Raw genomic sequence first — 14,737 nt, forward strand, 5'->3', positions numbered from 1 at the left:
GATAAAGACAATTTCCTCTATTACTTGCGATAATTTATACCTAAATAAAAATTATAAATGAAAAATTGGTTGTCTGTAAAGTCGGTTTACTGCATTGAGATAATATTAATAATGGAGCAGACACCACGAACAAAATCTGTGCGCCAAGATGGCGGCGCGGGGCGCCCGAATGACGGCTAGACAGTCATAGATTATGCGATGTCACTGACTCACCGCTATAGAGGCGACACTTTGTTTCTTTCTGTCTATTTTATTGGGTGCCACTCCTTACATGCACGTTGACTTGAAATTTTCTTTGTACTTACTTAATATTTATTTCAGATATAAACTGACTTTACTACGCGGGGATAACAATATCTGGCATATAATATAGGATGAGGAGGTTCAATATGGGCTATGGGAAGTTTCATTCCTTACAAATTGAGCCTTTTTTAGAAAAAAAAATAAAAGCCGTGTAAAAATTGTGTTTATTTATATTTAGTTCATCATCCTCAGAACATGTTCCCGGCTCAGAAATTGCTTGTATTGTTCCAGTACTATTGTAGCACACCTTCGGCTAAAATAAATATAATAATAATAATGTTAGTGATGGCTAAAATAATATTTTATTTGTTATACAAATCCGTAAAATTTTATTATTATTACTAACATCAATACAAGGAACAGCAGACTTCTTTAGAATACGCCTTCCCGCTTTTGTGGTAGATTTATCCTCATCGCGAAAATGCAATGAACAGATGCTAGTTCTATCGGATGGTAACCAGATTTCTTCACTGCGGTTGTTTTGGACAAATTTTACCCATTTTTCCCTTTCTTCACGACCCAGACATGGAAACCTTGAATAGAAAAAATATTAATCTCGTGGTACATATTTCGCAATAAAAAGTAGCCTATGTTTTTTCTCAGGGTCTAAAGATTGTCTGTGCCAAATTTCATCAAAATCGGTCCAATAGTTTATGAGCCTATTTATTACAATCAAACAAACAAACAAAATTTTTCCTCTTTATAATATTAGTGCAGATAAATAAATAATAATTCAATTATACGTTCAAGTCAGTAGCTTATACAATATCAATTAAAATTGATTAAAATCAATTAACAAAAAAAAAATTGGTGATTAAGTAATTGATTTTCATATTTCATCTTTTTTCAATTAACAACCAGTCTATGCTTTTCTAAATATGTAAAATTATTATTTTATACTATAAAAATATACGCCAGCAAATATTACTAACAACACTTATTTCATGCCCAATGTCATATCTTAAATTTTTAATCTATGACAAATGACGCAAAATGTCGCCCGCCAAAAATTTTGTTCTAACTAAGTTTTAAAAATTATTATCTAATTACTTACTGATTGAAAAGTTATTCCTTTGCACTTTTCCGTATTATTTGTATTATTTGTGCAATATCGTAACACACACGTAGGCATATTTGATGCGTTTCACTTTAAAACAAATAAAAAATGAGCGTGACGTTCGCGCCAATGAGCGAGCAAGCGACTGAGTGCAGTTACGCCACATGACGTATGTTGAGTGGAACATAAGTGGTGTAGGCGGTATCGACTCCATATTAATATTATCTCAATGGTTTACTGACGATAGTTGAACGTGACAACGGCTGATTGTGCTTCTTTGTCGCTCGTTCCGCGCTCTCGCTTGCACTTCAAGCCTTACATGGAACGCCTCAGAGCGAGGTAACGTCGCATGAGTCATGTTTTTTCGTGCGTGCAGCCGGCTATCGAATTATAAGACGTTGTCACGTCAAAGAAAATTACATTACAGAGACAAATATCTATTTTATTTTTATTACTACTTGATGAATGTAGCTTCCTGCTGGTGTAATAATTTTCAAAATTAAGCATCTAGCTTTTTGGCACAAAGTAAACCTTTCATCATTTTTGTACACAGTAATATAATCTATCTGCGTTATTTCAGCCGAATCCATACAACACTTTTTGCATGTAAGAGCAACGAACAGCCAACCAAAAAAACAACAACAAAATTCGAACATAAACAAAAAATCTAACAAAGTTTAAAATTTAAATGTATTTTTCTTACATTTCTTAAATAAGCGAGTACACAATAATATTTCATTTCCTTTTTTATTTTTATCCGACAATTTATCAACTTGCAAAAACGTGCAAATAATTTTCATTACAATAATTTTGTCGCTCTTGCAGTTTATAAGTGTGCAATAAACGTCCATTTTAATAAACGAATCCATATGAATAATCGTATAATGATCGCAATTATTTTATCAATTTTAATTCGTAACCCTGGACCGTCATCGTAGTGACCTAATTCATTTTATAAGTTTGGAATTTTAATGCATTTCCCAATAAAAAATAACAATTTTAAATTTTAAAGTTCAGCGCGACGGCTTCGAAAAGAAAAAAAATACTAAAATTTAGGTACCTTTCCATAATTATAATCTACTATCTAATATTGTTTTATTTCAGTCATAGTTCCTTACCCATATAGCTGATTTTGGGTTAAAAAAATATCTGAACAAGCTCTACCGATCAATATTCCCGATATCACGCATGCTACGGTAAAGACGGCATAGCCCAAAGCATGTTTGTCTGTTCAAATATTCAGATTTATTATATCAAATACCTATTTCTAGTACTTTTTTTATTTCAAAGCATTTACAGTGATTTTGATTTTTGAATTTAGGAAGTTCTTAGTCATTCAATCGACGCGGAGGCTTAAAGGGTTAAAGGGAGGAGATTCGGAATTTGACTGTATTTTTTTTTACATTTAAATTAAGTAGGTACCTACAGCTAATAAAAAATATATCATAGCTTTCTCGTCATAACAAACAAAATCTACTAAATATATTCCGAAAAATTACTAAGTAATATCTAGTAATTAATTCTACTCTCCTATTTTCAGGGACGCGAATAAATCCAAAATCAGATTTTATATGCCTTATCTACTGATAAAGCATTTGTCGTTTATCTTGATAATTACAGATAAACCAATTTGTTTAATTAAACATCTGTATTTCCCAAACAAAACTTATTCTCGCCTTAATACCTAGTTATTACCTTCTTCAAAGAAAAGGTTGGTAAAGGCAAAATCTTACTTGTTATTTTTTGTGACTCAACACTAAGAGCATCTATTGTTTATCAAAAATTCAGATCGTAACTAGCATCTTATCTACGATAACGCGAGTTAGTAATTACATAATAATTTAGATCATTGAAAAACTCTTTATCAAGAGATTATCTTTGAAATCGTCACTATTCAAAATATTCCTCACTGATTGAGTTTTATACACCGTACACGTCATAGCCTTCCGTTCCCCAAACAACAGGAGTTTCTCAGTCTCTACACAAAGTGCCCTCAAACTGCAATATCAATAGATCAACAAGTGAAAAGACGAGAAAAGTATTGCTCAATACTTCCCTGAAACATTTAAAACTTAAGGGCTTGGTCTAGTAGTGCAAACAAATGCATCCTGTCATCCTATATGTAAATAATACAAATGTACTAAGGGAAAGTTGCTCCACTTAATTTTTAAAAATTAAATCATTCGTATAATTTAATATTCGTAAAGTACCAAAAATGACAATTTGAAACAATTTTCGTGAAAATTACACCGGGTGATTTTTTTTTTATCAGTACACAAAATTTGCGAATACTTTCTATTGATATCTTCAACTTCATGTTTATATAACTGATCAACTTTTACAAAGAAATTTGGACGAAATATAAAAAAAAATAAGCTTTCCATACAAAATGCATAACTCTATACATTTTTTTCGACCTAAGTTTCTTAGTGAAAGTTGTTCAGTTTAACTAATAAAACGGATAAACAAATTTTGTATTTAATAAAAAAAATGTAATGTTTGTGTTAAAAAATTATAAAATAGAAAAATACGCAAATGAAAACAAAAGATATTTATTTCTGACTAGCTTCCGCCCGCGACTCCGTCCGCGCGGATGTCAGTCTTCGCGTCTTCTACAGATTTATTATATTATGTATAATATATAGATTTATATTGATAAACCTAATAAATCTTTTGCTAGCATTCTGATGCTTTATCGGTTGCACTGGATTTATCTCTTTTTTTTCAATCGCTTGAATGATATAGGATGGGTCCTTGATGGGCATCGAATACTGAAGTCTCGAATCAATCAATTCTGACAGTAGGCAATTTATGTAAAATCCAATAATGGTCCATCATTTTATTTTGCCTAAACGTTACATACTTTTTTATATATTCTATTTTTAACGAATGATTCACTCCAGTCCAAACAGCAAATAAGCAGACTTCTGCTTCTGCAACGTTTAGTTGTCCCTGAATTTGGAAAAAATAGTCATGATTCTTGTCTATGACAAAAGTGTTATTTTTTGCATTGTATTTCAAATATTAATTTTTTTTTAACCGCATCTTCCGCATTCATGTCTTTTGCCGGAATTAGACATTTAACTTCTACTAGTCCCATTTTCCCTTTTTGATATGGGAGTGTATAAAGTAAATTTTTTAGATATTTCTCGTTATACTTTTAAAAAGTTATTATTGTCATTTTGCTCATTAGGTAAAGTAATTTCGATATCAGTTTTAAGTTTTTTGATACCTGAATAATAACGTCATAATCGCCTGCACATACTTATCGATTACACCCTGTATACAATCCACCATCCACATTCATAATGTTTTCCTGTCCTCCTCTCCTTTACGCTGTTCACCGATACATTTTAAATGAGTAAATCTGCTACCACTGAAGGATGTTTCATTGTGATCAGCAAATTTTCACCACTGTTGTCGATTATTTGTTTTTCATTTTTAATCAGCAATTGGGAATCATCAGTTTTGTTTTTTGCAGATTGGTGATGTACCCTAACAATACGTCGAAAAGGGAAAGCATCAACGAATTATCGTTTTCGTCTTCTTTTTTTATTGTTCGCGTCTCTGTTACTTCTGTTTTTTTAGTTCTCAACCCCACTGAATTTTGATGATGTGATGATAATCCATTCGTTTTAATATTGGTACTTAGAGTTTTTTGGTAGTTTTGTAGTTAGACTAAACTAGAAATGGTGGACTAAATTTGTCAGCGCGTCTGTAAGATCAGAATATAAAACCAACATCCTGTATTTAAGTTACAAAATTAATAATCAAACAACATGCCGCTACGTTGAAAATGACTAGAAGAAAAAATTAAAACACCTCGGATCAATTTTGGAGTAAACAAATCATTTTCCCCGTATGGGGATTTCCCCGGATGAACTTGGGAAGTTCAAGTTCTCAATACAAGTTTATATTATATTTCGTATTTCTCAAACGAAAAATAAACATTTTTGGAACTTCAAAAAAATTATATTATAAGAAAATTTATGAGCTTACTTTAGTTTTAAAGAAATATACATCCCTTTACTGACACCCCGTAAAATAAAGAAATTGTTGCCAATCACCTTTGCAATCTATTTGGTTTCATTAACTTTATGTTCGAAGATAATTTTTTTTCTAGTAGTTACACGCGTATTTTTTTCGTTTATTTTCCATATCGAAATCAAATGTTTAAAAATACGAATATTTGCACAAAACTAAGATAAAAATATTCAATTAACAAAAATATTAAATTTAATGAAGTAGAGCAACTTTCACTTCGGTATGAAGGAAAATCGAGCGTAGAGCACACGTCAGAACGCTCCGGCCCAAGGAGCGCGACTAAAGAAATTCGCTAGGATATTTCCTTATTATTTTAAATATTTTTTTAATATTTAAAGAATTATCAAAATTCAAAAAAAATTTTTTTTAAAGGATTAATACACATTGGTCTTCAACCAACTCGAATAAATTAATGGAAAAAATAACTTTTAGCAGTATTTATCAATCGATTTTGTAAGGCAAAAAATGGGAAATTTAATGAATTTATAACGCTCTAATTAAGAAAATCATAAGTTTTTCGGCAATTGTATTCAGCAGTTTTTAATAACGACTATATAAGGATAATAATGCGCTGATCAGATTATGTAAATTGTAATCGGTTGCAACGTAGTGAGTGCACAAACTTAGCTCGAAATGATTTTGGGGGAAAGAGACTTATCTTGAAGGCCTGATTAAGGTAACATAAAGTAACTTTATAAATGTGAAAAAATTCACGCGCATTGCGTATATAACACTAATTGATAAACAAGAAAAAAAAATCAGTTTATCATTTCATTAGCCGGGAAAAAATTGTCAAATAACTTGTTGAAAACGCAATTTTGCTAGACTGCAGCCTTAAACGATCTGAATTCTCAACTAATTGTATGGAAAACCGGAAATCCATACCATTTTTCCACGTTATCAATGGCGAATGAAATAAATAATCGTAGATACAATAAACTTATATTATTTTGTTTTATCTGATGAATTCGAGTAGCTATTAAAATAATTGAATACGAAAATTGTAGTAGTCTTATTACGTAACCAAATCTGTATAAATATAATCTTTAATATTTAAACGGTTGTGCCATTGACAAAATGCTGACTAGGCTGGACAACCTAGGTTAAATAATATCTAGGAAGTATTTCTTCAAGGGTGCAGTAATAAGCCATGTTTGTACATAAGTATAACTAATTTATATCTATACTAATATTATAAAGCTGAAGAGTTTGTTTGTTTGTTTGTTTGAACGCGCTAATCTCGGGAACTACTGGTCTGATTTGAAAAATTCTTTCGGTGTTAGATAGCCCATTTATCCAGGAAGGTTATAGGCTATATATAATCACGCTACGACCAACAGGGGTGGAGCCACGGGGGTGAAACCGCGCGGAGCAGCTAGTATTAAAATAAAATGTATGAACCTAAAACCTGGTTATTAAACTATAAGCTAGATAATGTTTGATCGATATTTTATTTTGTGCTTTCGCGTTCTTTATTTCCTTTAGTCTGCAGTTTCTAAACTTGTTGGTATTTAAAATGTTTTTCTAATATCGTAAAACGTAGATGATTTTAATTGAATAACTAGGTACCGTTAATAGGCTATTTGACAAGGTTTTGAAAACTGTCTCAAATTATTAAGATACGTTTATAGAGCACACAAAACACATGTTTCTTAATTTTTTGTAGTTATTCATTGAGAAAATGGAAAATAAAAACATGATATTTAAATATGCCGCCAAAACACAATTTTGAAGAACATGGCGTCTCGCGACCATGGTGACGTCACAGCGGCGTAAACATCAACTTGCTCCTAGTACTTATTGTTCGTTTTTGTTTTAATTATAGTATAATTAAGTTAATCTGTTTAAAAACCAGAAAATGAGTTCTTATCGGTGGTGTGTAGTTCCTGGATGCAGAAATACAACTATTAAAACCCCTGACAAACTATTTATATGTGCTCCAAAAGATATAAAAATGCGTAGAAAGTGTCAGTTAGCTCGCTGAAATCCAAGTGATATTAAATAATTATATCAATTAAAACAGTTATATTTTTTTGAGAAGACCACTTCGATGTAAGTATGGTGTTGAATACCTAGTAGGCAGTTTATTTTATTTGCAATCCATATAATATACTAATATGTATTATAAATGCGAAAGTAACTCTGTCTGTCTGTCTGTTACTCAATCACACCTTAACTACTGAACCAATTTGCATGAAATTTAGTATAGAGATATTTTGATACCCGAGAAAGGACATAGGATAGGTTTTATCCCGGAAATCCTACGGGAACAGGTTTTTCTTTGAAAACGCGGGCGATGCCGCGGGCGGAAAGCCAGTACTCTATATATTTTTATAAATGAAATTTAAAACTTTTAAAAAATTTAAGCAGTTCAAACGCTGCCATTTCGCGCGCGCTTTGCGTGACGTCACATGACACGTCCAGTGGGTGTTCACCTTAGTGTTTACCGTGGAGTGATGAATACAATGTCATGCCAGATGACGTCACATTTCGTTCAACCAGTGGTGGCGCGTTTTGGAAGTTTGAATTTCGCTCCCATATTTTGCTCTTTTTGAATATTATTTTAGGGGTTTAAATGATAAGTAAATAAAAAAAATCCTTTTCATTATAATATGTATTACGATAGTAATTTTATGCATATTCCCTATTCTACCTTCACAAATAAATCATTCGGTTAGGATGCGAGTTGGGAGGATGGGAGGATGGGATATGGGAGCATGGGATGTGGGAGGATGGGCTGTGGGAGGATGGGAGTGGGGAGAATGGTAGTGGGTAGGATGGACTGTGGGAGGATGGAATGTGGGAGGATGGGAGTGGGGAGGATGGGAGTGGGGAGGATGGAATGTGGGAGGATGGAATGTGGGAGGATGGAATGTGGGAGGATGAGAGTGGGGAGAATGGTAGTGGGTAGGATGGACTGTGGGAAGATGGGAGTGGGGAGGATGCAATGTGGGAGGATGGAATGTGGGAGGATGGGAGTAGGGAGGATGGAATGTGTGAGGATGGGAGTGGGGAGGATGGAGGATGGAATGTGGGAGTGGGGAGTGGGGAGGATGGAATGTGGGAGGATGGGAGTGGGGAGGATGGAGGATGGAATGTGGGAGTGGGGAGTGGGGAGGATGGAATGTGGGAGGATGGGAGTGGGGAGGATGGAATGTGGGGAGGATGGAATGTGGGAGGATGGAATGTGGGAGGATGGGAGGATGGAATGTGGGAGGGTAGGATGTGGGAGGATGGGAGTGGGGAGGATGGGAGTGGGGAGGATGGGATGTGGGAGTATGGGAGGATGGAAGTGGGGAGGATGGGAGTGGGGAGGATTGGATGTGGGAGTATGGGAGGATGGAAGTGGGGAGGATGGGAGTAGGGAGGATGGAATGTGGGAGGATGGGAGTAGGGAGGATGGGAGTGGGGAGGATGGGATGTGGGAGTATGGGAGGATGGGAGGATGGCAGTGGGGAGGATGGGAGTAGGGAGGATTGAATGTGGGAGGATGGGAGTAGGGAGGATGGAATGTGGGAGGGTAGGATGTGGGAGGATGGGAGTGGGGAGGATGGAATGTGGGAGTGGGGAGTGGGGAGGATGGAATGTGGGAGGGTGTGAGGGTTGGTAGTGTGGAGGATGGTTTGTGGGAGGATGGGAGGATGGGAGTAGGGAGGATGGGTTGTGGGAGGATGGGAGTGGGGAGTGGGGAGGATGGAATGTGGGAGGATGGGAGTGGGGAGGATGGGAGTGGGGAGTGGGGAGGATGGGAGTGGGGAGGATGACGGTTGGGAGGATTGGGGAAGATGGAAGTGGTGAGGATGGGAGATACTGAGGGGATGGGATGGTTTGTTTGTTTGATTGTAATGAATAGTCTCATAAACTTCCTGAGCGATTTTGATGCAATTTGGCACAGACAATATTTAGACCCTGAGAAAGAACATAGGCTACCTTTTATTGCGAAATATGTACCACGGGCGAAGCTGGGGCGGACCGCTAGTAAATAATAAATTTATAATCCATACTAATATTATAAATGCGAAAGTAACTCTGTCTGTCTGTCTGTTACTCAATCACGCCTTAACTACTGAACCAATTTGCATGAAATTTGGTATGGAGATATTTTGATACCCGAGAAAGGACATAGGATAGGTTTTATCCCGGAAATCCCACGGGAAGGGGAACTATGCGGGTTTTTCTTTGACTGCGCGGGCGATGCCGCGGGTGGAAAGCTAGTAGATAGTATAAATCGTCTCATTCAGGAAAACATGTGTGGTTCCCAATGTACTTGTTAAAACCGCATATGCTCGAAGACAACAGGCTAAACAATCTTCTTGCCTATACAACTTAATAAATAAAGCCTTAAATATATACCCTAAAACAGCGAAGGAGTGTAAATTGCAACTAATTAAATGGTTAAAAAATAAAAATTATGAGGAAATAGAAGACTTATTAAAATTAAATAAAATAAATTAAAAAAAAAGCAACATATTATATAATATACACACTACACACACACTCTCTCACAAACACACACGCACATTCACACACTCACTCACACACACACACACACACACACACACACACACAATATACACTCGTTCTGTTCCCTATAATACATATATATCTAAATAAATTTTACATATTTCTCTTTATATAAGAAAATGTTATTCGTGTAACACTTAAGCATAATGTACTGTCGGAAGAGCGAGATGTCCTAACACAAGCATTTAATTGCTTAAAAGGATGTCTCAATGACTGTTAAATTGTAATACTATTTGTTACAGAATAAATATTTTTGATTTTTTTTTTTTTTTTTTTTTTTTTTCATTACTTACCTGCTTGAGGTAAGATAATGATATATATAAATTGATGATGACGTGTTTGTATTGATATTCAAACACGTCAATTTTGATCCTATAAACTGGATGGCTGAAATGAAAAACAAAGGGCATAACCTAAAAAACCTTCATAATAATTATTGTGCTATTGTGATTCATGTTTGTAGGTACATTTAACTAAAAAGGTAATGAATGACGATTGAAATATTAACTTACGTAGCTGTTTTCACATTTCTCAATTCAGGAGCGTAAAAGTCTGGGTTGTTTTTATAGAACATGTCAACCAATACAGCGTCCACTTTAGGTAGATTTCTACTGTCTGCTTTTTCGAAATTAGGTTCCATGACAAACAAAAATAACACATAAAGAACAAAACTGATTACAGACACCTTGAATCACAAGAAATAAGTTATACAAGAAACAAAACCAAAAGCGAAATTTAGCAACGACGTGAGTAAACGTTGGGATCACTTGTTATTTACGCAGCTGTGACGTCATGGCAGATGCAGCCAATCATGGATGTTTTCAGTCACGTGGTAATTTAAAAAAATATGATGTTTTTTCTCGACGATTTATAAACAAATAAGCTATTATTTATATCATTTATTAATTTAAATCGCTTTAAAAACCTTATATATATATGGATTACACAAAAAAGTAATTTATTTTTTATACTGTCAAATAGCCTATTGATTAAAGTTTTAAGTGGTTTAATGCTCTACAACCAACGGAAAATAACATTTTGCCCATAGAGTAGGTAGGTGGTCTATCTGTTGACTTTGTTCATTCTGAACAAATATTTGCCTTGAGAAATTAGTATCGTAAAATAATCATCGACTACTGATGACCTAATATATCGAATTATCGAATTTCTTCGTAAAAGAGTGCGTTGTACAATGTACAACAAACATATTGTCGACGACGAAAAATCGATTATCTTATGATAAACTTTATTACAAACACGATTACCTTTCTCACGTACACAAAATATAAACATATATACAAACTGAAATCACATCAGATATAGGATACGGAGAAAAAGCTTTTTGCGACCAAGTCCAAAGAACATTAGTCAAGGATAATTATTATAAACCAAATAATTTATTCACTCGCGTAAAAACATTAGCGACGGTTACGTTTTAAAATCACAAACTTCCGTAATATTGGACCGTTAACGAATTGTGTAATAACAAACAAAACATGACATACTTATATCGGGGTTCGTTTCATTCAGTTTCACGAATTGTTTCCGATGAAAATTCACTATTAGCGAGTGCGGTTGGCGGACCGCAACACGTCCTCTCGCCACGAGAGTCGAAAGCACACTAGCGCTAGCCGCTAGCTATAAGCTATGTCCTTCTGTGCAGCGCTGTACTTTCACGACTCTACGGTGATACAAAGTTTATGGAAATCGTGCAGGATCGAGGCGTGGCTAGGATTCCTAGCTTTTGTTACTGTTATGTTTATTGCTTGAAATAAACGATAAGATTTACTTAGCGGTTTATTTGCGTATCGCTTTAGTGCTCCTTTTTCTAAGAAGGTAGAGCTCATTGATTTAAGATTTATATTTTCAGGAAAAAGTATAATATTTTTATGGGTAAAAAGTATTCATAGATCATGCATAAAGACACCCTGTTTTGAACTTTTAAACTGAAATAACCAAAAAGTTTGAGAAATAACTTTTGCTCTATCTTTTTAAAACATCGTCTGTAAAGTACAGGACGAATTCGCTAACTGTAAATTTTTAACACATTATTACAACAAATTGCTTACATCAACTTTGCTGCGATAATAATTCTTTCATAATACTGAAAGAAGAAAATAAAATTTCTCTACCAAAAAGAAAATAAGTGAATATTATCATACAATTATTTTTTTTTTAACATAAATACCTCGGTTTCCTCTTCTTCACACATAAAGCAAAAAGAATAATGTAAAACTATCCGGAATCTGGTCTTACGTTCCTACTCTTTATTCAGTGACATAAGTCCAACACGCAGAGTACCTACCTTGCGAGAATTTTAATGTGTTGTGGGACACCAGCCTGCCCATGATTACACTAAATTGTAATAATGTTATGATATTATTGTGTAGTATGTCACTTTTATTGTTATGCCTTTCCTAATTAGTAGAGTGCCGTAAGGCATAAAAATGGTCAAACCTCGGAACCCAGGGCCAGTCAATGAATCTGTATATCAAGTATGAGACTGCATTATTAAAACCTCAAATAAAAAAGTTAAAAAAAAAAAATTTACCGATCTCGATTTACAACAATTTTTAACAACAATTTACTGAAAAATGAGAGGCGGAAGGGGGAAAAAGTGTTTATAGTGAAAAATTTAAATTTTATTTGTAATAAATTATATGTGCAGAGTAACTTCAATGTTAATTTATTAGATTATCGTAAAAAATAAGTTACAAAAAAAATTTATCATTAACTATACACATTGTTACATCATTGTACATTATTGTCGTCGTCGTCGATCTCGTTGATATAGATTGTAGGTGAAGGATTAGTGCAGCTGTCACCATTGCATTCTAAGCAAGCTGCAGTGCAGTTTAATCCACTTTTCCTGCACCCACAAGATGCTCCACATCCTGTTTTGCATGAGCTTGGTGCTTCTTTTTCACAAAAGAAGCTCCTAGTTTTCCAATCAAAATCAATTGAAGTAGCTGTTCGAAGCTTTTTTTTAGGTGGAGAGCATGCAGATGTGGTGTTCTTTTTTAATTAAGAATTAATGCATCCTTTATTAATATATTTTTGTCTGCATACCGAATGCACGTAGACAAAGTCGCGAGTATTTATATATACTGAGAAAGTCCATCCCCTCTTTTCGCAGATGCAGCTTTTAATGATGATATGCCTCTAGTGACTTTTATAATATCTCCTAGTTCAGAGCTTAATTCAGAACTAGATCCGATTTTATCACAAATGAGCTTCATCATTGCTTGTACATCAATACTGGATGGTTCACCCATTGCGACACGTGGCTGCAACAACAAATATTAGTAATATTAATAACTAACTTTTACATAATTAATGATTTATATTATTAAATTCTACTATTTTATTCTAACTTTTAACATCGATTTATTACAAAATATTTATAACTGTTTTCAAAAGCATGTAATATAAATGAAAAACAAATACTTACAAATTATTTATGCCACTATTTTCAAAGTTTTTAAAACTCAGTAATGTTCAGTAATTAACTTTTATCACACTCACTGCACAATAATATAAACATTAATTTTTAATAAACAAAAATCTGAAACAAATATTTTTCGGAACGAAAACAACAGCTTATCCTGTGAGGGCCCGCCATGAACAATACCGAACAGCTGCTGTTATCCCCTCTATTCTCCAACCCGACCTTCATTGGTATAATATCTGCAGTCCCTAAAGATCCAAGATCAAGTTTTCAAGTTTGTAATAGTTGTTCTTTTTAAAATATGACTTTTGACTAATATAAATCAATGAAAACTCCAAAAAATTAATAATCTTATCTTCTTTCTTATATATAAAAATGAATCGCAAAATGTGTTGGTAAGCGCATAACTCGAGAACGGCTGAACCGATTTCGATAATTCTTTTTTTATTATATTCCTTGAAGTACGAGGATGGTTTTTATGTAGAGAAAACGTAAATATGTACCACGGGCGAAGCCGGGGCGGACCGCTAGTCTTATATATAAAAATGAATCGCAAAATGTGTTGGTAAGCGCATAACTCGAGAACGGCTGAACCGATTTCGATAATTCTTTTTTTATTATATTCCTTGAAGTACGAGGATGGTGCTTATGTAGAGAAAACGAAAATATTATGTACCACGGGCGAAGCCGGGGCGGACCGCTAGTTGTTTATAATAATTTTTAAAAAATTGAGAGCGCGAAAAAATTTTTTTTTAACATTTTTCTATATACTATTAAAAACATATTTTCAAGGTTTATATTAAGATTCATTGACTGGCCCTGGATTCCGAGGTATAAACCTTACGGCGCTCCACTAAATACTGATTATTCTCTGCATTAGTCTACATAGGTAAGTTATATGTTTATAATATTGCCTATTTCAATTGGAATTTGGAACTATGCTTTAAAATTCTTAGAACTCAATCAAATTGGTCAGGTATGGTTCAGATTACTAAATATTACAACGAAAGCATTATGCACATTCTTAATGACATATTGACATTCCATATTTTTTTTTAAATTAGAATATAAAATAATTATCAAAGAGATAATGATTTTCTATATGCCACCTGTCAATCGGAAGATACATCTTGCTAACTACATATTTAGGTCTCAACTCTCCGGATATCTCCTTATTTATCTTTATCTATAGTAGCTGAAGTACCAGGAATATTATTAACAACCGAGTCACGTCGGGTGACACAACATGTTTACGAGTTTCTGCATCTATTTGCCTTAAGCAGCCGTATCTGATGTTATTTGCATATTCTTTTATCTTCCGATCTCTGTTTATTCCATTCAATTACAATATTACTGTTAGC

General features: G+C 34.1%; 1 protein-coding gene and 1 long non-coding RNA gene across 3 annotated transcripts in view; both read right to left on the reverse strand.

Moving 5' to 3' along the window:
* form3 (FH2 domain-containing protein formin 3) overlaps window positions 1-11,578 on the reverse strand; it is a 99,102-nt gene extending 87,524 nt beyond the window's left edge. For both annotated transcript variants that reach the window (XM_089707824.1, XM_089707822.1), the window contains exon 1: window positions 11,434-11,578. The gene's annotated coding sequence lies outside the window, so the exon portion shown is untranslated. The remainder of the gene's footprint in view (window positions 1-11,433) is intronic.
* On the reverse strand, window positions 460-1,592 carry LOC149479202 (uncharacterized). Its single transcript, XR_016317228.1, has 2 exons — window positions 1,358-1,592; window positions 460-836 (listed from the first exon to the last, which is right to left on the reverse strand). It is a non-coding gene; the product is annotated as an uncharacterized LOC149479202 (long non-coding RNA).
* Window positions 11,579-14,737: the final 3,159 nt, after the last annotated feature.

This window comes from Colias philodice, chromosome 20 (genome assembly GCF_061535455.1).
Source record: "Colias philodice isolate Cphi_HAF_F1 chromosome 20, ilColPhil1 Martin Lab GWU primary, whole genome shotgun sequence".
NCBI lineage: Eukaryota > Metazoa > Arthropoda > Insecta > Lepidoptera > Pieridae > Colias > Colias philodice.